We start from the raw sequence: 27,984 nt of genomic DNA, 5'->3' as shown, positions 1-27,984 counted from the left end.
CTATGTGTATTGTCTTACCCACAATTCATTTATTTACAAAGTTATTAAAACTCATAATTAATTAGACTTCTCATGAGGTCTAATTCCCTTCTGTGCTTTCTGGTGCATGACTATAAAATTTAGCAGGGGGAACAATTTGCATTGCATCTCTCCCCTGGAGGTCCTTGTCATCATTTGATCATGGATTCAACCTATTCTGTTGTTTTCCCTTTACACCCTTCAGCTTTGATTCCTGGTTGCACAGTGACACAGCTTCACACAGAGGCAGGAAAAAATTTCTGGCCTAAAAGAATTTAGCTTGTGATTACAGCAGTTCTGTGGAAAGAATGAGCTGGTGTCAGCCATCAGCAAGGCTTCTTGGGGGCTGGAATCTAGCCTACCCATTTCAGTGCTGCACCTTCTGACAGCGGGTTCTGGCAGGAGAGTTAGAGAGCGTACAGAGCAGATCCTCTGTTTGAGAAAAAGTCTGTGCAGCTGGTAGCAACTGAGGTGACAAGAGGTGACCATTGGAATGCCCCAAGAAGACATGCTGCATCATCAGATCAGTGCAGTCAGTAACCCAGTCCTACAAGAGACAGGGAAGAAAAGGTCTAAATGAATTGATGATACAGTTTGGGTGTTTTATGTGGGACTTGGGCACTTGTGCTGTTGGGATCTCAACTTCAAGAAGTTCAAGTATTCTTCTTTCCTCCTCACAGATCACTAACAAGTACTACATGACTTGCCACTTTAAAATAATTTGTCTTACCTTTTCTTAAGAAAGGCATTATTCTGTGTAAATATTCTCACCTTTTTGCTTACCTGCCTGGCTGGGTAAAAAAAAAAAAAAAAAAGTATGTTCTCACAGGACAGGTATTTTACTTAACAAAAGAATTAATCTAGTAAAATATATTAGGAAAAATGAAGAACTTACTTACAGTATTATATAATGAATTTGCATCTTCTTACCACATTCAGTTTTCTTCCAGTCCAGTGCTTTTTTTTTTCCTGTACACTCTTCCTGTAGAGTGAACATAAAGTTAATTTAATTAATGTTCTCATCCCTGATTAATCTGATTAATACAAAACACACACAGATATGCAACAAAATGAGCTTCATGCTTTCAGAAATCATTGAATTGAGGCATATATATTCTAAGGCTTTGTGATGTGCACTGGTAAATGGAGGATAATGCATCTGGATAAGCAAATTAAGGCCAAATGCAGACCTGGTCTAGCATGCTGATTCACAAGGTGATCATGTTCTCTACCAAATAATGTATTTAAAACCTATTCCTAATTATGAATCTACTGAGTTTTAAAATCAAGTGTTTCCAGCTGTCTTTTTCTTATGAAGGAGGTGGCAAAGGATCTAGACTATTGAAGACTGAAGGGAGGAGCGTAAAGAGAAGATGTAAGGATTTCTAAGTCTTTCAGAGGAAAATACAAAGGACTATGTTCCTAAACTTACCTCAAAATGTATGGGTGAGGGGAAAGTCCTGCAGAAAAGTGGACAAGGACTTCTGTTTCTCTGTTTGTACATGTGTGGTGTATGTCCACACACAATTGTGTGGATGTAGCATGGGGAGGGATGGGAAGTAGTAGATTGAGAGAGGTAAGTGAGAGAAATAGGAAAGTGAGAGAAATATATCTGGAATGAGACTTGGACAAGGAAAGGGAGAATGAGATTCAAGAGAAGAGGGGACAAAGAAGGTGCAGGAAAGATTCAGAATGAAAGGATGCAGTAAGGCGCAGTAGCTTAAAAGCAATGCAGGCAAGATTGAGAGCAAGAAGCATAGCAGAAAAGGAGAGGAGGAAGTAGGAAGTCAAGAAAGAACAAGCAGTAGAATTCATTAAGCCAGGTTTCTTTGGGTTCTATGACTTGCAATGAGATTATCTCCTGTTTGCTGACCATTTTCTTAGGTATTGTATTAAAAGCAAGGAAGCATAAACATAAACATAAACATCTAGATCCTGGGTCTAATCAGAGCAAAAGTGCTTAGAAAATACTGAAATAAGAACATTTCTACTCAAAAGGAAGCAACTATTTTTGTATGTTCTTTTATATATGTATCTGTATGTAAAGTGAGTCCTATAATGCAGGGCAGTAGGAACCTTTCAAATTTTGAGATATTGTGATTCCAGCAGCAAACTTGCAAGATATTACTCAACATCAAGGAACATATGCAAATATTTCAAGATGTCTGAAGACAAGCCATGAAAACAAAACAAAACAATTGCTGAATTCCAGAAACAATACTATCTCAAAAGTACACAGAACAAGTATTTGTAGAAATGCAATCTACAATTAACCCAATCAGCATAAGATTACTGTTTCATATAAAGAAGGACTGCAGATGATAAATCACAGAATGAACTGAAAGAAAAATGAAAGTTTTATGGCCTAAGGAAAACTGGTGATAGGCAGGTAATGAACCAGTCTACAGTGTCTAAGGCAGAGAAAATCCATGTAAATGAATTGTGGTGCTGCTCTGGCCTCAGTGGGAGACTGATTGGGTTTCTTACACTCTGCCTGGCTCTACTCAGTTTGTGGGAATGTTGTAACACTGAGACCTTGAGCACTGTCAAAATCAGTTGAAATTTTAAAGAAGGTTCCAAAGCTTATTGCAAGATTTATACTGACAGAATGTGCAACAGAGTAAATTTTGCTTCCTTAGGAAGGGAGGCAAAACCTGCAGAAAAGCAAAAAGAGATAGATAGCCTGTTGATTGCCACTAGATTAAAGCTAAATGCAGTTTACATTTGTGCTGCAAATTAGATTTGCTTTTTGGATGGCAGAACATGACTTGCCTAATTTGGACTATAAGTCCGAAATAAAGGACACATTCATCAAAATAAAGTCAATGACAGTAACCTAAAGGTACAAATGGGAAGTCCAATGCACAACACAATTAACTAAAGGTACAAATTGGGAGATACAAAGCACAACACAGTTCTGGGTAAAAGAAAATGTGCAGTAAATGCGACAGACAAGATTGTGACAGAAGGCTGCTCCTATTTCAGTGCTCAAAATCCACAAATGTTTAAGGAAGATATGCATTAAAAGATCAGGAATCAGAAGATTAATAAGTGATTACATAAATAGTATTCAGTATATTATTCAGTGTGCTCCCATAAATACTATCCAGCAATAAAAGAGAGCAGTTATATCCATGTAAATACATTTCAGCAACCTCCATACAAGTTGAATATGGATGGCAATGACAAATAATCCCAAGGGATCAAACCTCAAACAGAGAATAAATCCCTGTAATGAGCAGGACTGATCTGCTCTGACGCTGACCTACTGGGTTTCTTTTCCAGATTTTGACAGTACTTGAGTGAATGAAATTTTTGCTAATGAAACTGAACTGAACTGAGGTTGGCAGAGGATATTTTTGCACAGGATATTTTGTCAAACATGACTCTTGTTAAAACTTCTTATCCCACAAGTTCTACAAATTGTATTTTTTAATGTGTTAAAGAAAAAGTTGGTGAGCAAATCATAATTTTACATTCATCAGCTTGGCAATCTTTTCTGTTATTTCCTTCAAGCTAACTTTGTATGTGATATTTAATTGGCCACTCAAAGGATATTGTCCAAGCACCATGCCAGCTGCCTCTCAGGTGAATTAATTCGGTCATTTACTTTGCCTATAACATATGTCCTTGAACTACTGCAGAGTTAATAGTCATACAGTATTAAGCAGTATAAATATTAGAGAATGGTTCTGAAAACCATATGAATTTGGTCTTATGACTAGTCTGGTAAACATTTTTGTCTTACAGTTTTTACTGTTCCATAGACTATGTAGCACAGACTTCATCAGACAGCTAGTGAGTTCAGTGTGTTATGTGCAAAGGAATGATGTACAGCCCATACAGGATTGTGGTAGCCCTGGGCTATTGCACAGCAAAAGAATAGTTGGATTCTGTTAATTCATTATTGATGTTAACTCATTCTGTGCTATAAGCATTGCGATAGGGTAAACTCACTATTTATATTTTTTAAAAGAGGAAAAGAGCAAGAGAAAAATTTACAAGCCTGACAGTTTACCTTTGGTCCCCGCAGATAATTAAGCAAGCAGTGAAAGACACCATTATTAAGCATTTAAAAGATAAAGGGGATATGTAAAAGCCAACTTATACCTCCTGAGTACTAATATTAACAGGTCACCTAATTTCCTTCTAAATGAGCAATAGGCCTCAAGAAACCAAGAAGTGGAGTCTAGCAGGATTTCAGGAAGGCTTTTGGTGTTTTTCTATGTGGGATTCTCATTCATAGGCAAGATAATGTGATTAGAAAACCAAGTGCAAAGAGAATTTATCAGTGGTTTGCTATCAAACTAGAAAGCATTGAATAAAAATTCTTAAAGCATTGAATACCATTAAATATGTTTATTCATAACTAGGTATGTTTATTCAATTTATAGATTATTTCAAGTTGAAGGATCTGCAAGCATACAGAAGGCCAGCATGAGAATTGAAAATTAATATTATTAATTCAAAGAGCAGTCCACAAGAAGGACCACAGAATCATTGAATGGGTCATGTATGAAGGGACCACAGTGGCTCATCTGGTCCAACCTCCCTGGTCAAGCAGCTCATCCCAGATTAGCACAGGATTGTGTTCAGACAGTTCTTGAATATATTCAGTGAGGGGAGACTCCACAACCTCTCAGGGCAATCTGTTCCAGTGGTGACAGTGGTCAATATCACCACACAGTAGATAAGTTGTTCCTCATGTTCAGGTGGAATTCCTGTGCATCAGTCCCTGCCCGTTGCCTGTTTTATTGCTTGGCACCATTCAGAAGAACCTGGCTCTGTCCTCTTGTCACTAGGCATATTTCAAGTTTGGAAATATGAAATTCTGCTCTAAGGTAAGAATAGACACGGTGTGAATGGCATGCAGGTATTAGTAATTTTAAAAAATGCTGAGAAATTAAGTAAGGATGCTACAGAGTATGTGTGTATATGAACCTCTGTGAATTATATTCCCAAAAAGAAGTATGATATTAGTGCTGCAGAGTATCATATTACCAGAATGGTAACAATTACTACAAACTGATGAAGAAATTCGTGAGGTCAAAAATTATAATAATGACAGTCTTCAATTATCTGCTGTCATGCTGTTAAGATTTCCAGCAATCAGGAGTGAATAGCCCATCATGAGATTGTGAAGGCTATGGCAAAAATGAGACAAGACTTCTAATTTTAGAAGAAAAGAAAAATTTGAAAGAAGAAGTTAAAAAAAATTACTTTGGATTGGGAACTATAAAAACATCATACTATATGCCAGATGTCAATAAATATCCTCTACTAGGAAGGCATCAAAAGCATTAAAAGCATTTGAAACCAAAATAACATTGGTGTGTTTCAACTATAAAAAAATACTAAAATACAGAAATAACTTTTATAAAAATGGAGTCATGTCCAAAAGAGAGGGGAAAAAAAGGATGAAGAATCTCTATGATGCTAAAGGCATAATCACAGAAAAGTCCAAATAGACTATTTTGAAGCCCTAGATAAATGTTCACAGCCATCTTAACCACACTGAAAAGAAGCAGCTGACCAGACCATTAGTGCAACAGATCTGTGATCACAAGCAGCACTCAACAAACATAAACAATGTCAGAAAAAGCTAAGCTAGTTCTTTGCATCAGTTTTCACCGAAGAGAAGGTCACATCAATTCTTAGCACCCCTCTTTATGAGTGATTAATTTGAGGAACTGTCTCAATTTAAATATTAACAAAAATGTATTTAGAACAAACTACTTAAATGAACCACCCTGAGTAACAAGGACAAGATGGTGATCAACCCAGAGTTGTAAAGAAATTCAAACATGAAAGGAGGAGTAGTAGTGATATATATAACCTGTGGTGTAAATCAGCCTCTCAGTGCCAGTTGTCTGGACATTAAAAAATGCTACACCAAGCTTAAAACTGGCTCCAAGAGAAATTCTGAATACTGCTGGCTCATAAATATTTTCAATCCGTTTTCTTTCTATTTAATTAAATATTACACAAGTAGATACATAGATAAATGCAGTGTACTGACAGACAACCAACAGAACTTCTGTTTGGGAGTAATGCTTTACCATCTGTTAGAGATCTCTGAAGGAAATACCTTTCATCTGTTTAATATTTTTTTCATAGATATCCTTATCCAGGGTGCCTAAATAACTTACATTGTTATACATAAGACATAATAATAATAATAAAGTTAAAAAATTAGATTTTAAAATGAGAAGAAACTATGAGAGGAGATCCCCCTAAGAATCTGAGTTAGAATATTTGGTGTGTAAATAGTCATAACCATATGGAAAAGGAGGGAATTGTGAAAGAACAAAATTTTCAGATGATGATGTATTATCCATGCTAGAGAAACATAAAACTGAATGCAAACAAATCCACAGAAATCTCAAGATACTGAAGGTCTGTTCAGTAAAACCATCCAAATGAAATTGTGACAACTATAATGACATGCACATGAGGTAAAAATACCATAATTATAAATATATAACATCTGTCTCAAAGTGTGGCATCTATTATCTTTCAGAGATCTGAAACCATTGGAGATGGGGGAAAAACAATAAAGAGAGTGTTAGAAATTACTAGGTATAAGGAGACCAAAACAGACAATCCAATTTATCACTGTCAACTCATCCTGTTCCTTCTTTTGAACACTTCATACCTAATAAGCTGTTTTGAAAAGAGGTGGTAGAGAATTTTTTTTAAATACTAAAAAACAGGGACAGTCACTGAGAAGTGCAGCAGCTTCTGTACAAGGGACAAGAAAATGTGCTAAGACTTTCCATGCTTGGAGAATCTAGAGAGGGGTATGATATAGAGCTAGAAAATTGTAAATGGTTTGAATAAGATGAATAAGGAGTGTTTATTCGTTATTTCTAAGCTCACAAAAACTATCAAGCTCTTAAGGAAATTATCAGGGAGCAATATCAACACTACAAAATCTTAATATATTACATAAATAAGTTATGGGTCTCATTGTCACAGAATACTTTGGAAACTAAAAGAACAAATGAGTTCCAAAAGTGACGGATTGGTAGATAAAGGATGCAGCAAAATCCATTTGTAGCTCTAAAATATTATGGCCTTCAGTCCAGGAAGCACTTTGACTGAGAAGACATAACAGGTAGGACCACTGTTATGCTTTTCTTGGCAGCTTTGCATTCTGGATTCAGCTTTGAATGTGGTTCTGGGTTGCACTGCCTTTCAGACAAGCAGAAAAGACCACAGAGTCTTGTGAAATGCTTGTGATATTCTACACAGAAGTTCTGCAAAAAGGGTTCTTGGGGTTATAGTATATGCCAAGCAGAGCAAGTGTCAGATATGTCAGAGAGAAAATGGAAAGCATCAAATGGTGAAGTAAAGACATGAATTTGAAGGAATATTTCTCTTCATGTTTAACTCTGGTAAATCACTAGCTGGAAAACTGGCCAGGTTTTGGCATTGTGTTTCAAGAAAAATTATCCAGAAAAAAAATCTATAAGCATAAAAATAGTCCAAGGAATATGACCTATAAGAAACATGAAAAGCATTGTAAATCTTTAATGTATTCTGAAAACTTTAGGTAAAATCAAAGAAGAAAGAAAAAATGTGTAGTAGATTATAAGAATAAAGAATAAAATGCAGAAAGCTATGGCAAAGCAGATTTAAGCTAGACCACAGAGAGGATTTTTTAACAGGAATATTTCAAATACTGATGAAGATTGCCTGAGGAAGTGTAGAATCTCTATCATCCTTGGGTTTTAAGACATTGGTTAGACCCATATCTTTACAGTTTGAGTGCAGTAAGTGGGCTATATGTGTTCTACATTCATTATAGTTCTATTTTTTTCTGACATTTGAGGAATGGCTTGTCTGAAATGTGTGTGATCAATTCATATTATTTTGACTGCATGCTGGCATGCAGCTATTCATGCTGTCTTTGTGTATATTTATTTTATTTCTCACTCCATCTCTAATCATCTATAATTTCATTTACATGCTCGGCGACTGTTTCTCACAGTCAAATTCCTCTCCATTGGCTTGACACTCACTGTTTAGTGTTATTCCCTGTGTTTTGTCATTCTCCTAACTCATTTTTCAAACAGCCAGTGGTAATTTGTTCTCATTTTTATAAGAACAATTTCAAATTTCTTGTTACTTATTTATCTTTAAAAGCATGATATGTAAAAATTAAGCATGCTATACTAAGATAAATACCATCCCCTGATTCAATATATTCTCTCAGCAAATATTTATTCCTTTGGTTAAAAGCTCAGGTCAAGATGCCCACATATTTTGCTTAATCATGCTTGGGGGAGAAATGCTTTTTTGCTATAAATTTAGTACTAGGTGTTGGCAGCATTTGTACTCTAAGGTTAGAGTTGAGGATGAGGCAAGGAACAAGGAGCCAAGGTGACAAAGATTTATATGTGTTTCTTTATCCCTGACACTGACAGCTGCCACCACAGCAAACCCTGCACTCTCTTGGCACGGTTCTTCCACAGGGGCACATTCTTCTCTGCCTGGGGCTGAACCAGCCTGTGCAGGCAGAGCTTGAGCAGGCAAGGAGGTCCTGAACAGGTACCAGATTTCTTCTTCCAGAAAGCTCTAAAACCTGAGTTCACACTTAACTAAATGCCTACTTGTAAAAAAAAACACCTAATGGGTCTTGAGAATTCAGCAAGCTGGTATTCCTGATGTTCTGTATACCCACATCTGCACACTGGAACAGGCAGAATTTTTTGTGGATTATGGATCACTAGAGCAGAGCACACAGGATGCACCAGGAGAGTCTACTTCCTATTATTTCTATCAGCAGATGTGAGAGTATAAAAGTCCAGCAGCAGAAGGAAGCCCTATATTTTGTCTGAGGAGGAAATGCATCTCCTGACTTCTTTCACAGAAGAAAATCGGAGATAACCTAAGAGAAACAAATAGAAACAAAAATCCTCCTTTGCTTTGTGACTGCTTAATTTTTTCTCACTTATTATAATTCCATTTATGAGTCTCTGTAGCTGAAACTAAGAAAATTTTCAGAAAATTATTTTAAAGATAAAGGAATACCTTTGGTTTTCTACACAGATCACAAAACTCTAAAATATATATAGACAATAAGAAGGATTTCAGAAATTGGTTTTACAGGATTAAACATAAAAACTGCATTAGGAGAACAGTGAAGTTGCAAAGCTCATGTGCACCCAGTACTTGTAATGCACTGAGCTCTTTTAACAACCAATTCTCCAATAAACAGTTTTCTCCTCCTTGTGCTGTGTAGTTTATGCCCTATTTATTGAACACAATTTAACTCCTGTTCTGAATTAATAATTGTCTTTTTTCCATAATAACATCAGTATAAGAGTTAAATACTTCATAAGCATTTTTTTCACAAATTATATTAGAGATTACTACTCTCCTTCTTTTACAACTATTAAACACACAGAGACATTAAGGCTGAAGGTGCTTACTAATTTTCACTAGTCATTTTGAGACTCTCCTGATGTGATTTTTTAGTGTAAACAGCAGAATACTGACTTCATTAATCTTTAAGTGCATCTGTTAACTTCAGAGGTTGCTATGAGCACTCTCTCAAATGAAATTGCAGTTCTTCAAGTCCAATATCCAGAAAACAAATGCAAAATTGATGATCATGTTCTCTTATGATCATCTCATAAGAGAAGCCTCGGATAATGTTTAATTATGTGACAGAGACAGAAAGTAAAATAACTTCCTAAGATTGTCCCATCAGACCAGTCCAGTGTTTCCTTCTTTCTCTTTCCTGCACTGTTTCCCACTGCTGATTGCTTATTCTCTACCATTTACTGCAAGAATAACCCAGTCTTTGGATTCCTTAAAGTGAATGCCAACAGTGGTTGAGTAACAATACCTTTAGGACTCTAGGATGACTGACAGGCAAGACATAATAACAGCATTCTAATCATCCTATTAGTCATTGCAGGATGGGTCTGAGTTAGGTTACGGCAATAGTTATCCTGATTTTGTTTCTCACCGGACCAAGGACCTGTAAGAAAAGGTTTCTTCCTCTGATAATGTAAAATTTTTATTAGTCAGTCTAAGGCAACAAAATTTGAGAATTTAAGCCCAAACAGTTCATACTTGTAATGTGATAGAGAAATAAAACCTGGATATTTCATTACAGAGGAAGGAACTTCCCTAATCCCATCAGGTTTTGCCTCCTTTTCTTCTTTCACTGAGCTGGAAAGTGGTGTTTTCCCACTGAAAAGCTTTAGACAAATTCCAGGACTATGCAAGAATTTTGAAGTGACCTAGTAAGGAACTGAGGAGTTCAGTGTGAGGTGTGTGAGGGACAAGGACTGGTTGCTCTGTCTCACAATCAAGGTGTTTCACTTTGGTATGAACTAGCTTGGATAGTTAGAATATGGTCTTATGGCAGGAGTTGGAAGAAAGATGAAGGTCGGTTCCCTCAGTTACATGGATAATAAGCCATCTAATCCCAAACCTTAGAAAATATAAGAGTAAACTGTAAAAATTGTCTTTGTTTTGCTTGACCTTTATTTAAATTCATTCTTGGGTACCAAGACTTGGGTACTGGACTATATCTGCATGCAAATGACTGTATCTGCTGCAAAAATCTGCAGGTCTTGATCCACTGAACAGACAGATCCACTGAACAGATGACATTTAGCTGAGTGATGCAGTTGACACTCCTGAAGGATGGGATGCCATCCAGAGAGACCTGGGCAAGCTCCAGAAATGAGTCCATGTGAACCTTACAAGACTGAACAAGGGCAAGTGGAAGGTCCTGCATGTAGGTCAGGGAAAACCTCTTTATCAATACAGGCTGGGGGTGGAAGGATTGAGAACAACCCTGCTGAGAAGAACCTGGGGGTGCTGGTGGATGAGAGGCCAGACATGACCTGGCCGTGTGCACTTGCAGCACAGAAAGCCAGCTGGGTCCTGGGCTGCATCAAAAGCAGCATGGCCAGCAGGGAGAGGGAAGTGATTCTGTCCCTCTGCTCTGGTGACACCACACCTGCAGGGCTGCATCCAGCTGTGCATGGGAAGATATGGACTTGTGGGAGGGAGGCCAGAGGAGGCTATAAAACTGAACAGAGGGATGGAACAACTCTGCTACAATGAAGGACATCAGGAAGAGCATCAGGGAACACCTGCTGGAAGGCTGAGGGAATGGAGGTTATTCTGCCTGGAGAGAAGATTCTGGGAAGATATTATTGGAGCCTTTTAGTACTAAAAGGTGGCTTGAAAGAAAAACGGAGACAGACTTTTAAGTATGGCCTGCGGCAATTGGACAAGGGGAAATTGTTTTAGACTAAAAGAGGGTTTATTCAGATACTTTATACGATGAAGCACTGGAACAGGTTGCCCAGAGAGATGGTAGAGGCCCCATTCCTAGAAACATTCAAGGTCAGGTTGGACAGAGCTCTGAATGACTTGACCTATCTGAAGATGCTGTAAGATGGCTTACAGCATGAGGTGTTAGACTAGAGGACCTTCAAAGGATTCTTCCAACCCAAACCACAGTATGATTCTATGGTTCTATGTTTCTTTGATTCTGAATGAACAGAATACTTGTTGGAGGATAGTAATGGTGATACTCAGAACTCCAGAGGGATGGAGGAATGGAGGCAGAAATCCTACCTCCTACCCACACTAGTTGGTATAACCAGCTGGCACAAAGAGCTGTGCCTATAGTATAGGAATGTACACTGGGATCAATGAAGTAGTTCTGAGTTACTCTCAGTATGTGCACCAGGGGTGGATTTCAGAGTGGATTTTGAAGGAGAAAATCCAAGGAGGGAGTGACACAGAGCAGGCTCTGCAACCCTTGCCTTTACTGCATGAGCATCCATGCTGTACTAGTAGTCACATAGCAGGAGCAGCAAAAAAGGATTCACAGGAGCCATTGTAACAGAGCTCATATGATGGTGAAGATCTGCACCATTGACACTGCAGGTCAACGTGTACGGGCTGTAGTACATAGTGTCTTCACAATTAAAAGACAGCTGATTGTGTATTTGCAAACTACAGATTTTTTTTTCTGCATAAATATGTTAACTGACATTTATGCCAAACATATTACATACTCATGTCAAGAGAATAGAACCCATCTGTACTGCAGAGATGTAATTAGCATTAATTAATATGTTCACATTGTCTGGTTGCTCATATATTTTGCCCTGAAGTCATAAATGTGGCATGGCATTTAGTAAGGCAGTATTCATGAGTCTTCATCTAAATTCCAAACATTTGGGGTTTGTGATGCTTTTAGTGACCCCTGTTATTAACTTTTTCTTAGCATCTATAGAAAGGGAGTTTTGTTCATGGCAGTGTTTGAGAAATTGCTGTTCCTGGTAAGAACTTGTTATAGGCAAAAAAGTTTCTACAACAATTGATACTCTAGCATAAAAATAAACAGTTACTGTTATCTTGTGGCAAAGTAATGAAGAAACTTGATTTTCATAAACATGAAGGAATTAACAACAAATGTTTGGGTAGGTTATTAACAAGATACAATAAAAACTTGTCATCTAAGCCATTTGGTAAACAACATGTATATATTAATTGAAAAGTTGGCAAATGATTGAGGAACAAATGCACATCATTTACAGTAGCACTTTTTTTACCATTTCTGATTCAGCAGAGATCCCCAAACTACTGAACCCACTTGCATGCGCTAGTCATGACCAATATGTATTTGTGGATAACATGCTCCAAAAATCTTTATAGGCATGTGAGATTCTCTATTACTATTTTTTCTGTCTCTGCAAACCTCTCCTCTGCTTCTAGACATTCTGAATATTGATACATAAAAACTGAGGGCTTTGGACTGAATTTCTTAATTGGAAATCTTTTAAGTGAATATTAATGTTGCTTCACAAGTCATAATAAATGGAGTCACATGTACATCCTGCGTAGTTTACTGTAATATTTCCTTTATCCTCCATTTCTGAGGGCCTCTTCTCCCCCATTTACTTTTAGCTGCAAGCAACTTTTCCTTTTGTTTGATGCTTATTCATTTATGAACAACAATAGCTGCAATTGCTGGATATGCATTTATTTGGGTAACTTTCACAGAATCACTGGTTGAATGCCTTGATAACTGAAAGTACCTGGGCTAGGCCAACTTAGCAGTAGTTTAGTATTCCTGCAGTGAATGCAGCATCCACAGATCCAGCAGAAGACATGAACACGTGGATGGGTTAACTAGTATTTTTAGCTGCCCAAATTTTTAAATACCACAAACAAGATTCAACCTCTAGAAGCAATATGGCCCTGCTCTAGGAGCGACAAATTTGCCTTTGGATAAATCAGAGGTAATTCTGTCACATTTTAATTGTATGCCTATAAATAAACAACCAGTTTATTTCTCATGCTTTCAGATGCACAGCTTTTTTGTAAACAGCTGCCACAAATGTGATTTGCTCCATTTTCATACATCAAGCCATCATGTATGTGTCCATGAGTGCCATAACCTTTATGAGGTTTGACTGGCAGCTTTTTGATGTTCTTAATGCTCATTTAGACTGTGACCCCATGCACCTTTATCTTGCAGCAATGCAGCCTTGCAGAATCATCTTCACCAGCCTTAGACATTTATTTACCGTCTTCATTGTGCTGACCCAATGTTTTGTAAGGCTGTGTGGAAAGCTGCACTGGTTCACTGATGTAACTGAAATACAATTTAGCAGGAAGAACAACTACTCAATACGCTAGTCCAGTTTACCATGAGAACCAAAAAATCTGAGTCACAGCACAAGTGAGAAACCAACAGGGGATGGGAAATCATTTCATAGATGTACTGCAGAGGAATAGGTGTACACTAAGTCCATATGAATGCACATATTGCAGTAGTACCAACAGGGCCTAGTTGAATCAGCCTGCTATGATTTTGGTCTGCTAATCAGATTATTCCTTTTAGTTGCATCATCACAAAATGTGGTGACTCTAACAAAGCTGCTGTAGGTCACTGCTCCTTTCTCATAGTAGGTAAGCTGCCTGGAGGAAGAAAGTTAACTTAAATTTATCTGAACTTACTCTTTCAGTAAAGATAAATCTTGAAACAAACCTTTTGAAGCAGGTCAGGAGAAATACATGACTTGATTTCTTCACCTGTCTTTTAATTTGTGGTACAATATCACATTTAGAGAGTAGTGTGATTTTTTTATTAAAAAATAGAGGGGAAAACGTCAGAAACATGTTCTACCTTCAGCACAGCTGACTCTTTTTTATATTGAAAAAGGAATCTTTACTTCCTTTTATCAATATCTTTGTCAGCATCCTCAGAATTTAAACAAAGTGAAAGTCCTTCTTAGCAAGTCTTTCCTTTCTTCCGGCTTGGACAGAGTCTACATGGGTAGCACAAAAATGAGGGCAGCTCAAGCTGTTGGACTGGGGAAACACCTATGGTGTAATTTTGTTGCTAAGAGAAGAGCAGTACCTCCTACAAGAACTCCAGCAGCCGAGCTGCTCAGGCACAGTAATAAGTTTACTCTTTGCCTCTGTGTGCACAGTTATGACTCTGTCATGCATCAATATGTAGGTATCAGTGTTTGCAGAACGAAAATCTGAAGATACTAGTAGCAAACTACATACTGAGTGTGTGGAATGTGTTAGATACAGATATTGGAGACACAGAGTTTGAAGGGGTTTGCCACATCAGTTTAAATTTAGTAAATATTCATATTATATTTACTTCATACTTCAGGTTCATATTTCAGCTCAGTAATTTTCTTCATCAAAATTTTTAAGAATTACATTTAACACATTTCTGAGTTATCCAGGAGGAAAAAAAGAACTGAACAATTTTCTGTAAATATGAAAAATACGAGGTATTTATAATACTGAGATCATTAAAAATAAACTGAATGTATTTTCTTTTAACTTTGGAAAAATATGCATAACTGAGGGAATAAATGTGAGAATTTTAGCTTCTATAGTCACATTCTGGAAAAATTAAATTGCTGAAAATGAAAGACTAAAATTTCAGGGTGCTTTTATTCAGAGGCCTGTTACTGCAACACAAACTTTGCAATAAATGACATGCAAAAATGTTGCATGTCTGCTATTTCAAGTGGTTCTGTTTCAGAAAAGGATATGCAAGCTGCTATACTACTTGAAGTTTATTATAAGATCCTATCAAGTTAGACTACTGATATGCAAGTCCATCGGCTTCCATATACACTTCCATATACAAGTGTACATGGGCTACTGTTTTTAAATGGAGTTGCAATTCTCTGAAATTCTTTTAAATAACCTTAGTTGCATGACCACTAATGAAAATAGTAGGTTTTACAGTAAAACACAGTAATAATAATGAAAATGACAGAAAGCACATAATAAAAATTTAATTTTATGTGCATCTGTGTGCAAGGTGTTTACCAAAATATCTGCAAGTTTCTGTCCTGAAAATCAGCGAATAAGCAGTGTTGTTCATAAATGTGATTTGTTTGTCTTACGTTGTAGAAGGCTTATATTAGTACTGACATTCAATATTATCAATAGTAAAAATTGTCTGCTATAGAGGAAATTGCTTGTTCCAGGAGTTTTCAGAGCTCTTGTTTGATGCTTTTAGTGCAGAAACAACAAAAGCTAGTAATTTCTCTTCCAGAGAAAGATCAGTAATTTCTTGTGTGTTCTTTTGACCTTATCTCTGAAAATCAAAAGATAGGAGGGTAACATAATAGACCTAGACTTGAATATTAGGCACTGTACCTCCATGGAAAAAATAATTATAAAAGTTTTTTCTAGCTAGTATGAATCTTTTTATGATATTTTCAGGAAGAAGGTGAAGAGGAGATTGTGTTTCCCCAAAAGAAAAGCCTAGCCTCATAATTTTTCCAGATTGTTGGGAGATTTTTGTTAAACAGCAAAGAGAACAGGTGAGGAAAGCATACAAGCATCATAACATTTGAATGCAAATGTCTGCTGCCCCTTTGTGGCTGTTTTTAGAGTCTCTTGAGGTTTTCAAACAAATGTAATGAATATCTCATTAAATTTATCTAATATCATGAATTAGCACAACATATATGTACCATTTGAATCCTGTGTCATCTTTTTAAGATCAGTTTAGATCATAAACAGGTCATGTTAAGACTATTTCAAATGTAAAAGACATTATTGTAGTAAGCAAGAAGCAGAAACAGTAGTTGTGACATCCAGAAGATAAAAATGAGTCTCTAAAGTGTAGGGTGAAGTGTCATCCTTCTTTGATTTTGAAAAAATGCCTGGGCATTTCCAATGAGTTTGTGCTAATTTTTATTTATTGATCTAATAAAAATTGTTATCTTTTGCTGCAACCTGGTATATTAATATATAGCTACAGTTGTAGGGATTTGTTTAGACCCTGGAATTTCCTTAGTCGGAGGAGAAATATTACCACAGACACATCTGGTATCCTGATTCATACAAGGACAGTGGACAAAAAAAATGGCAGCAAAATGTGCAGGGGAGAGGATACATTGGCCTGGATGGCTTCTGGCAAAGGCTTTAATAGAGGGAAGAACCTGGAATCCAGGCAAACCTTGAGACTGGCAGAAAGAGACCAGATTATCCACAGGAGGTACCTGAGAAATATTCTCCATGTTCATTGGCAATATGAACATGTTACCTTCTGGTTTACTATTTTCATTTATAAAAATTCCCTTGCAATTTCTCATAATACACTGTGTGAGCTGCTGAGTTCCTTCAATGCTTTCTAATTGAAAAAAGAATCAAAAAATGTTTTCCATTCTGCAAGAAAGGGCCTGAAGTTCAAGGGCAATCCACTGATTGTTTCTGTCTACAAGCAGCCTCTTTTCCCCTACCACAACGTGCAACGTGCAGGACTCAGACGATATGAGACACAACACAGCTCCAGGCCAGCTGGCCACATTTTTGTATATATCCACTGCAGGAGCCAAACTCATTCTGTGGTGGAAGCCTAAAGGACACCTTCCATAACAGTCCATGAATCAGGACTGAGAAGTTAAGCATAATATGAAATTGATGGAGCATAAACTCTTACATGTGGCATTGCCAGGAGCCAGGTGTTGATGCATTCCATGGTGGTGTGGTTTAACCCCAGCTGGCAGCTCAGCCCCACACAGCCCCTCTCTCACCCCTCAGTGGGATGGGGAACTGAATCAGAAGAGTGAAAGTGAGGAAGCTCATGTGTTGAGATAAAGACAATTTAACAGGTGAAGCAAAAGCTGCACACAAAGCAAAACAAGGAATTCATTCACTGCTTCCCATGGGCAGGCCATTCCCAGGAAAGCACAGCTCCTTAACACCTAGTCGTTACTTGGGAAGACAAATAACATCACTCCAAATATCCTCTCCTTTCTTCTCCCCCCAGCTCTATATTCTGAGCATGACACCATATGGTCTGGAAAATATCTTGGGTCAATTGGGGTCACCCAGCCTGGCTGTGCCCCTTCCCAGCTCCTTCTGCATCCCCAGCCTCCTTGCTGGTAGGGGTGGGTGAGCAGCAGAAAAGGCCTTGACTCTGTGTAAGCTCAGCTCAGCAATAACAAAACCATAAAATCATCCCTGTATTATCAACACTGTTTCCAGAATAAATCCAAACTACAGCCTCACACTACCTGCTAGAAGAAAATTAACTCTATCCCAGACAAAACCAGCACACATGCCTGCTGCCCTCATTAAGGAAAGTACCTTTAGTAGCTTTAAAGGCTTTTCTTAGCAGCTCTTTACTGAAAAGCTCTTTACTGATTTTACCCGAGAAAAACCCAAAATGACTGTCCTCAACAGTACAGTCTTTTGAGTTACTAGCACCTACATCTCAGGTCTATCTGTAGATAGTCGTGTCTAATTTTTAAGGTCAGTTTAACACAGAAATGCTGTTCCCAAAATGTTTGCATAAAATAAACACACATAAAGTTTATAAACCTCTGTGCTTTTATTCTGTGCAAATGGAACAGTAACATTTTGAAAGATACAAGATATTGCAGCTCTTCAAAATTATGTAATGCATTCTTATGCTGAATTCTGGCTAAGTTTTATGTTCTCTTCCCATATTTAACTTCCCATCTGAATTTAAGCCAGTCATATGTACAAAATGATTTTTTTTTTATTTTTCTTTGACAGGATCATGCAATTTTTTAAAGATTATTTTCTGATTTGGTGCTATGTTTCTGAAAAACATGCAGCTCCTAAAGAAGTTTGTTGCGGTGTACTGTGCACAATAGATATTTCACTGTTGGGTTCCTGGTCTAGTTTAACCTCTACTCAACAACCAGGTAAGAAAGGTTTCATAAAGCCTTAGATCTCCTTGGACTGTATCATCTTTAATTTTTGAAAAATGTCGACATCCTTTAAAAAGGATGCCATTTGCCACTATTGCAATAGATTTACAGAAATTAATCCTGAACAATGTCCACATTGCTATCCCTTAGCCTGAATATGAAGAAAATTTCTATTATTTTTTTAAACATATGAGACATTTCCACCGTTAAGTCCAATTTGCTCTTGCACTATGGGATTTCTTTAATGAAAAAATACGGGGGGAGCTGATAGCTTTAGAGAGCACATCTGTAAATAAACATACCACAGTTAAGATACTCTGAATCCTGTTTAATTCAGCAATATAGAGATGTACACTACATTTCTGAATTTAAACAGAAAAAGAACCAAATAAGGAAGTGTCAGGGACTATTAAATGCCAATATTTATTATAAATACTTTTCAAATGTGCACAGACAGCATCTACAGTATATAAAGCAATAAGCACATCTCTTGACAGCCTTGCCGTTTATACAGTAGCACAAAGGTATAGCTACAGCATCACTCAACTGCTTTGACACAAATTTTACCTCAGTGCTATTGATGATAATCATTACAAATCTAAGGACTGTGATGCCTCTCAGGACTCCATCCAGCCTGTTTCCCAAACCTAAGTGACAAGAATGCTTTGGTGTTACCAGAGAAAGGTGGGGTGGGAGTTCATTGATGATACCCCTCAAACAATGTGTATATTTTGAGTAAAACCTTTCTTCCAAAGTGTAAGCATTTTTTTAATATCATTCGTTGGCTTTACTGTTTAGAAGCTTAAACACCACTCACATGAGTAAAACCAAATGAAATGCTTTGTCATGGAAAATCAGACTAGGAGCTAGGTACACCATGTGTGCAATTCTGATCAGTTTCACTAGCTGCAGTAGGTGCTGCAGAGGTGTCTGCAGCAGCTCACCAGAGGTAAGAATTCTTCCTTAATGTATAAATAGCTCTAGTTTAATATGAACAAAGCCAGTATTGGTGACACACTAAGGAGTTCACAGGCTGAGTGAAATATCAGAATTACATTATGCATAAAATCCTGTACCCCACCTTCTCAACTGATGAGCTTTTTATTAAACCATTGCATTTTTCAAACTCCAGAGGGAAAGATTCGGTGGTATTTTGCATTTTTTGCAATAAGCTGATACTATATCATAGTTTATACTTCTGAATACAAACAGTTGTTCATAAAGCAAGTCTTTCATCTAATATCCTCCAGCCCTTTAATTAATAAACTGCACAGAAAATCCAGTACCATTTGTAATTATATCCAAAAAATGGCCTTGGTGCAAAAGAAAAGGAAGTCAGTCAGGTAGGATTTAATTTTTTAATGAAAGATTCCATATCCAAAAGAACAATAAGGCTTTGAAATAAAAGTTTCAAGGCCAATACCTGCATTATTTATACTTGCAATTATAATACTTATACCAGCAGAATAATAGATTTGTAAAACTGTTGTTAAAATCAGTCTTTGTGAGGACTGCATATTGTTACATAAGTTACATATTTCTGTGGTAGTCCTGTAGCATATTTTAAAAGTCAATGGTGTTTCAGAGAGATGGGTTTTGGCCAGTTTATCAAGCTTTTTGCTATATAAAGAGAATATCTTACTAATTGTCGCTTAGTTGGCATAAATCATATGAAATTATATATTCATATTATATATGTTCAAGTCTCCAGCAGGCTCAGGATTTCTCTTCCTCCCTTCCCAAATGTATTTTTCACAGGGCAGTCATGCATCTCCTCGCTTTCCCATTCTTTTTTTCTTTATTACAAAAGGTGTCTAAAGAGAGAAACAGAAATAGAAATCAAGAATTACAAACATTAAAAAATAAAATTTATATACAGATTAAAGAATGGACCACCTACCTCATGAATTAGTCCAAAAGTAGTTCTTAAAATACCTTGACTCAGTATTCAGAATTAATGGACCTGGTCTCTTGTTCCTGCTTTCTTCTTATTTCCTGCACCAGGAAAGCAGATCTTTCTTCACAGTTCTTGCTTTTGTTGATATCATAGAGAGATTTTCAACATGGAAATTTTCTTGTCAGTAGAATGCAGCAAACCCTATACTGCATGTTGCATTATTCAATGCATGACATCATGTTGGTTTTATAGTGGAAAGGCATGCCCTTGTTTGCCAACTGTTTTTTTATTTGAAAGCAGGTCTTCACATAATCATTAATAGGACCAAGGGAGGAGGATTCATACAGTGACAATTTGCAATTTTTCACAAGTAGCATTATAAACTTGAAAAAGTTTGATAACTCAAGAGGGAGAATATAGTGGAAAGAGAAAACATGGAAGATCCATCCAATCCACAGGAGATCCTAAGTGTATGCAGATTTTTTTATATTTCAAAAATAGCAGTCATAACTTTACTTTCAGTGTTACTTATAGGAAAATGCTTAAATTATATATTAATAGTTGAAATTACTTTGGCATCATGACGTTACATGTATGATGAGCTGACTTTGGCTGCCTAACAGACACCCATCTGGGTGCTCTCACCCTCCTCTTCCTTAGCAGGACAAGGGAAGAAAATAAGTGGAAAAAAGAAACCTGATGAGTCTATATAAGGACAGGGAGATCACTTACCAAGTACCATCACAGGACCAACACATTTCACCTGGGGAAAATTTAGTTTATTCCCAATTAAATTAGATTTGAATAGAAAAAAATTAAAACAGCACCTTCCCTCCACCCATACCCTTTTCCTAGATCCAGCTTCATTCCTTTAGTCCCAATTCTTCCACCCATCCTAACCTTCAAGCTGCACAGAGAGATGGAGAACTGTGGGCTGTGGTCATGGTCAACACAGAACAGCTCCTTTTTGCCAATCCTAACTTCTCACACTTTTCCCCGGTTTCTATGTGGGTCCTTCCAAGAGGCTGCACTCCTTCAGAAATATCTGCTCCCAGGTGGGCTCTCCAGAAGATGCAGTCTTTCAGGAAATATCCATCTGCTCCACAGTGGTCCTCCACAGGCTGCAAAGTCTCTGCTCCAGCACCTGAAGCACTTCTTTCCCTCCTCCTTGTTTGACCATGACATCACAGGGCTGCTCATCACACTTTTTCCTCACTCCTCGTTGCCACAAAATGTTTTCCCCTTTTTAAAATACATTTTCCTAGAGGCACTGCCAGCATGGCTGAGAGGCTCAGCTGTGCCATGTGTGAATCAGTTGGAGGCACCTGGAGCTGTTCATGTCCATCACAGTACAGCCACAGCCTCTCCACAGCCACAGACACCCCTCCACAGCCCCTATGGCCTGGGCCTGGGCACCTGCACCTAGGACAACTTAGAGTTTCCAGAATTAGCAATGTCTTCTGCTGCCAACATGAGTCACTTCTTGTCTTCTCAGGGTAATGCAACTTTCATTCAATTGGTGGCACAATTAAAACAATTGGGAATTTAAGAACAGGAATAATGAAGATAAATACCAGGCTTCAGATCATGATGCCAGACAAAATAACCAAGGAGACTAATGAGAAAACAAGTTGATGTATGTTATCTTGAAACGATAAGAAAATTATATGTTTACATGATCTAAACATTTATCAACCAGAATGAATACCATTAGAGTGAAATATGAAAGTGTGAAATGCATCTCTGATGTGATGGAAAACAGCAGAAAGTTGATAGGGCCCATACCAAATTCCATCATTTGGAGTTGAAACAGATTTACGCCTGCTGACAGACCTAGAACAACAGTCAGGAACCAAGAATGAAACATCCTACACACAGACCCCACAGAGCAGGTACACAAGTGGGTCCACGTGGCCCAGGTGTGCTGAGCATGACATCTGGGCCTGAGGAATGCAAAGACTGAGCTCATCGCTCATACATCACCTGTGAAAAGCACAAGAACTTCCAATATGCCTGTGCTAAATATATGACATAATTAAAGAATCAAAAAGGAAATATGGATACACTGCAAGGAGAAGAACCTTTGTACTCTGTGTAATGGTGAAATGCACACTGTAGAAAGGCCTGATAATGTCACTGAACACTAATTGCATTTGTGTTCATGGCTTAAAAAGCTGTGCAGCAATAGACATTGCAAACTTGTCTGTACACCTCCATCACAGCCACACCTGCAGCCCCAGCCTTGGCTTCAACATTCTGTAGACATTAGGAGGTCATAGAATCATAGCATCATTTAGGTTGGAAAAAAATTCAAGATCATTTAGTTCAGCCTTTGACCAAACACCACCATGTCAGCTAAGCCATAGCATTAAATGACATGTCCCGTCATGGTTACCAGGGATGGTGATTCCACCACCTCCCTGAGCAGCCTATTCCAATGGCAGACCATCCTTTCAGTGAAGAAAGTCTTCCTGATGTCCGATCTGAACCTTCTCTGGCACAGCTTGAGGCCGTTTCCTCTTGTCCTGTCACTTGTTTCCTGGGAGAACAGACCAACATGCCCCTTCCTACAATTTCTTTTAGGGCAGTTGTAGAGAGCTATAAGGTCTCCCTTCAGCCTCCTTTTCTCCAGGCTAAACACCCACATCTCCCTCAGCCACACCTCACATGACACTCTCTAGACCCTTCACTGGCTTTGCTGCCCTTCTCTAGACATACTAAATATTAGTAGAAGTTTTATAGGAATCAAGTTAGCAGGCAAGGGGCCATCATAGTAGTAGTGATATAATTTGCTGCAGGGAACCTCTGCAGATAACACTTCTATTACATCTGAACAAATACATTGCAAATAACCGGACGGATCAATCTTGCTTCTCTTCAAGAGCTGTTGAAGAGTAGCTTACAGTTTCTTTAATTATATAATTATATTTGTTGCTCAGAGTCACACAGTGGATAATTAGATGAACAAGATTCGCTCTGAAGGTTCACGCAAGCAGCTCATACCAACATCTACAACTTTAAAAGTTTCAGTTAGATTTCATTGCTCATGTAGGTCATGTGTGATTGGATCTGACTCGTGCCAGTATGAGTATTGCCCTTGGAATCCAGAATGTGATGTGAAGATTTACTTGAAATTTAAATCATAGATTGATCAGATGTTCTCCAGCAACATTTCTGTGGACACTCCTGCCTTTACAAAAGACTACAGAGAATATCCCAAGGCACCAGCAACAAAAATGTCTTAATTATTTCCACCTGTTAGTTTCAGCATATATTTATGGATTAGATGTGAAATATTTGTTGACATCAAATGCTAAATTTTAAGTGAAAAAAGCATATAAATAATGTGAAAATATCTGAGAAAATATCTGTTTTCCCTGCACTTACTTTCTGTACATTGTAGAGACAGTTAAATCCTGAAGCACACAAATGCAGTGCTTTGACAATTAAAATTATATAGTTTTTCCCTCCTACACAATTTTTTTAAGCTTTTAGGTGCCATTTTCTTCAAGAATACATGGTGTACCCTACATTTAGGAATGGAAAATTTGTAAAATTTCTGAAAGCAGGAAAATGTGTGTTTTTTAAGGTTGCATTATTTTCAAAGTTTAATATTTGAATTTAAAATGCAAACCCTTCCTCCTTAAAGCAAGCCAGATGTTAGGTCTTAATCAAAGAAAATCAGAAATGTAGATGAAGCCCAAGAAAGGAACCAGACTTAATATTATTATTATTATATGATAAGGAAAAATCCCTAATCTATGAGGATAATTTTTTCTTCATTTAACCTTTTCCTTTTTTCATTTCCTTTTTCAGAATTATCCTTGTAAGGTAAGAGTAGGGGTAATACCTAGAATAATGTCATTAGGAAAAGAAAAATAAATTCAGCACCAAGCTACCAACAAATGAACAGTTAACTTTAGAACACCAAGAAAAAATAGTACAAAAAAGTAGAATTGACATAACTTCCATATTCTCCAGAAAAATTCTGGAAATGTGCTTCAGCTTAGTCATCTACCATTGGCAAGATCATTGCTAAAATGAAACTGTTGGCAGCATCACAGAAAAGATGAAATTGGGGTTAACACACCTGTGGTATGATTTCTTCTACACTGTGCGATCACTTCACCTGCCAAGGAAGAGTAAATGCACAAGCAGCAAATCTCAGCCTGGAGAAAAGGAAGTCATTTCAGTCAAGGAATGTTCAAATGCTGTAGCTTTCATCTTCATTTGCTAAAAAAATATCCTCAGAAGGAGCAGACAGGAGTTTTGGTTCACTGGACTTTCTGTTCCTCACCATGAGTACACAAAAGTTCAGAAAAAACCCCAAATGTTCAGCTCTTGAGCTACCAGGCCCCAAGATGTCAAATTTCTCTAAAATTCACATCAACAAAAAAGTAAAACAAAATTTTGATGCTGAAAATTTCCACATTATGAGTGACTCTCTTTCTTAAAAGTAAACATGCACAATGTTGTGCAGAATGAAAGGTGAGGGACAGAGACTATTTTCTTTCCCACAATGCAAAATCTCGGAGTCAAAGAAATAATGTGTAGATTAAACATATTTAACTCTGGTATATTTAACCTATAATACATTATAGGTTAAATGTATTTCTGGTTTATATTTTGCTGAGCTCTCTTGGGTCAAAGACAGTGCAAAAATATCCACATTTTGCTTTCCTTTAGGGAGACGGGAGTTTCCAGGGCCAGTCCTAAGGCTGGAGAGAAGGAGCTTCTGATGAAGGGCACAGCAACAGGCCTGTCTGGAAGTGTTTTCAACAAATAATTTAGACTCAAATTGGCCACCTACCCAACCTAGTTCTTTCAGCAGAATCAACTGTATCCAAATAATTTCTTACAGTTGTTTAACCTCATCTTTAAAATCTTGTCTAACTTCTTTAAACTTCTTATCTAGCCCACACTTAAAAATTCTGAACACAAGTGCCTTTGGCCACCTTTCTGAGGGTTTATTTGTTCTGACTGTTAAAAATTTCTCCATATTAAACTCAAATTTCCCTTGCTAGCATTTATGGCTATTTCTTGTCTCCAGTGAATATGGAGAATGCTTTTTTCCTTTCCTCCTCACCTCTCTTACAATTTATCTTTTATGTACTTCAAGACTGATTTCCCTTCAGATTCTGTTCTTTACGCTAAAATGCATGCCCAACAAAAATAAAGGGAAAATCCTGTATTCTAATTCCATCAGGAAAAGAAATTAAAGTCTCAAGAAAAGCTATGGTGACATCTGGTGAGCTTCAACACTTTTTGTCTGGGAAATTGTTATGTCTGCCTCCTGGCTTTCCTCATTTTAAAAATATTTTATTATTGTAGAAAAAAGAATTATTTCTTTATCAGTGAAAAGGTTTTTTTGTTCTCAGGTTAATTTTTTTGTATTCTGCATTTTTGATTAGTATGCTTCAAAGCATATGCTTCATCAGATTACAGACATTAATAGAGCACAGTATCAAGTTTGTCATGTCACATTTTTAGCCATGAAAAGAAGTTATTGCATGACTTATGAAGGATTATACACTCTAAAAATAGTAAAGATGAAAAGACTTGTTAAGAAAACTATATTAACCAAGATGCATAGGAAATAAACTATCTCAATTATAACTAGGTTTTAAAAACAGTTACCTTCTTTCAGCAAGAAAATTAATCTTTAAAATATATCTCATCTGATGAAAGTCTCTTAAGGCTGTGACCTATTCAGGTGACAGTTTAATCTATAAAGGTTGCATTTAAGTTTAAATAAACCGTTTTTCTTGCCACTGTAATAGACTAAGAGCTCATGGTCAGTGAATTGTAAAGAGAAGTAACTTACTGGAGAATGAACAGTTATTTCTTCTGTTGCATTAACTCTACTTGCTTGAATTTGTGCCAGTACAAATTTCAGTATAGGCTGTTCAGAATATAGCTCATTTCCTAGCACCTTGACTTCATGTTCCACGTCACTCTGGTTCATACAACGCTCATTCAATGATCCTTTGCATTCTCCCAGTTAGCAGGTGAGCTGTGCGGGTTCTGGGGGCTGCATGTTTGGTACTGACTTTGGAGGACCACTACTGACACTGCAGGTTTAGCAGCCTACCCATTAATAATATTTAGATTCAATGCCAGCAGGTGAAGAAGAAAAATGTTGTTGTTGCTGGGTGCTTTGGGGGCTGGAAGGGAGGTAGACTCTGCAAATGATCTGGGGTTAAGCCATGGTTTCTGTGCCCAGTGCTGGAGTTAGAGGAATTATCTAGACAACTGCTTCCTGCCCCTCACTAGCAATGATTCTTGGTTATTTAAACTGCTATCCCGAAAGACTTTAAAATCCTTTTTTCACGGTATTGCTCTTGACATTTGAAGTTAATTTCTTGCCTTCTCCCTTGTATTTCTCTGCAGCCAGCTCATTTTGCCTTCGATCTATCGTCTTCACCTCAGTGTTTCATTTAATTTTTACCTGGTCAAAGTGGCTGATTACAACCCTTTTAAGATAGCTAAAACCAGAAGGAATAATTAAACTAGTCCACATTAACAGATTGCTGACCAGAAACAATGCTGTCACCTGGCAACTTTTCAAACAGAACTAGATGAATGGGACAGATCAGGGTCTCTACTTGACATGATTCAAGGCCAGCATGTGGACACGACAGAACAGGAATGCATTGCACTGATCCCAAAGGAAATTCCCACAGAGCCAGTCTAACTCTCATGGCTGGTGCCTTGAAGGAGGTGTCTGTGAAAGCACAAAGATCCTGGCTACTCATATCCAGAGAGTTCTGCTTTCAGGAGACACTCTTTGCACTCTTGAGGGTTGTTGTGAGTGAGGTGATCCCTGCCTTAAGAAGCATCACTTCACAGAGCTCCAGGAACAGACAAGGGACTATCAACCAGCAATTTGCCCTGTGATCTTGTGTCTTCACATGAATTTTAACTAGTTAATTGCTAATTTGAGAAACATTCACATTTCTAGAATGTGAATTTCAGGGGATCAGCTCTGTTTCTGTTTGGAGGATGTATTTTGAAGCCTCAGAGGAATGTATACTTGTAAGGCTCAGTGGTAGACTTTAGGAACAGGGCAAGGCTATGTTGAGCACTGTGCTCAGGGAAGCCCTAGGTGGCACAGCCAGCTCTAAGAAAGAAAATTCAGTCCCTCAAGTTACATTGGTAATAACATAATATTCCATTTCCCAGCAGAGTTATCTAAAAAGTGTTAAATGCTTCTGATATCAATGATTTTCCTATTTACACTCAGGTGTGTCCCTACAGACATGAGGTGCATTATGCCCCAATAGACTGTGCAACTATTTAGATAGTATTTGGAACCTTAAAATAAGCTCACTGCTAAATCATAAATCTTATGCTTTATCATCCTTTATATTAATATGAATCATCTGTAATAACAATACCATGCCAATCATCTTTTATACTAATATAGTAAATAACTGATGCATTTTACTTTTGCTGAGCATTTGCAGTTTTGTGTCTGTAACTTCTAGTGACATGAATGAGACTGAGGTTATAGATGGTATTTGATTTTCTTTCATACGCCATATAAAGTGTGACACATTACAAGCACTGTTGCCATCTTTTTTATTAAAGTTGAACCTACACTCCTGCTTAATTTGCTTCAGCATGTCCTATGGAATTACTATTCTTCTTCAGAAGAGCTGTGACATGATATTGCAGAAAGAATTTAGATGTCTGCAAACAGGATGTCTTGCCACAACAAACCAATATACAACCCTCTGTCACTTTCCGTCAGAGAAGTGTGACAGGTATTGATGAGGACCTTGCTTTTTTTTTCCAGGATAATACTTTTTTAAGCAGCAGACAGTAAGGGGAGGGAGGGGCAGGCAAGGGGAG

The 27,984-nt window shown here is 37.5% G+C and overlaps 3 long non-coding RNA genes across 4 annotated transcripts in view; 2 read left to right on the top strand and 1 right to left on the bottom strand.

Annotated features, from left to right (window-relative positions):
• LOC135301274 (uncharacterized) overlaps window positions 1-27,984 on the top strand; it is a 43,233-nt gene that overhangs the window by 4,804 nt on the left and 10,445 nt on the right. The window contains exons 2-4 of one of the 2 annotated variants that reach the window (XR_010363012.1): window positions 15,769-15,869; window positions 18,076-18,227; window positions 24,817-27,065. This is a non-coding gene — a long non-coding RNA (uncharacterized LOC135301274). Of the gene's footprint in view, window positions 1-15,768; window positions 15,870-18,075; window positions 18,228-24,816; window positions 27,066-27,984 lie in introns of those variants that run through there. The other variant, XR_010363013.1, reaches the window with a different exon arrangement.
• LOC135301779 (uncharacterized) lies at window positions 6-12,949 on the top strand. The gene is made up of 3 exons (XR_010363515.1): window positions 6-4,859; window positions 6,997-7,135; window positions 10,608-12,949. It is a non-coding gene; the product is annotated as an uncharacterized LOC135301779 (long non-coding RNA).
• LOC135301273 (uncharacterized) lies at window positions 19,611-21,654 on the bottom strand. The gene is made up of 3 exons (XR_010363011.1): window positions 21,031-21,654; window positions 20,134-20,261; window positions 19,611-20,047 (listed from the first exon to the last, which is right to left on the bottom strand). It is a non-coding gene; the product is annotated as an uncharacterized LOC135301273 (long non-coding RNA).

This window comes from Passer domesticus, chromosome 5 (genome assembly GCF_036417665.1).
Source record: "Passer domesticus isolate bPasDom1 chromosome 5, bPasDom1.hap1, whole genome shotgun sequence".
Taxonomy (NCBI): domain Eukaryota; kingdom Metazoa; phylum Chordata; class Aves; order Passeriformes; family Passeridae; genus Passer; species Passer domesticus.
The sequence above is the reverse complement of the archived record's forward strand: the minus strand, read 5'-3'. Positions and strand labels throughout refer to the sequence as shown.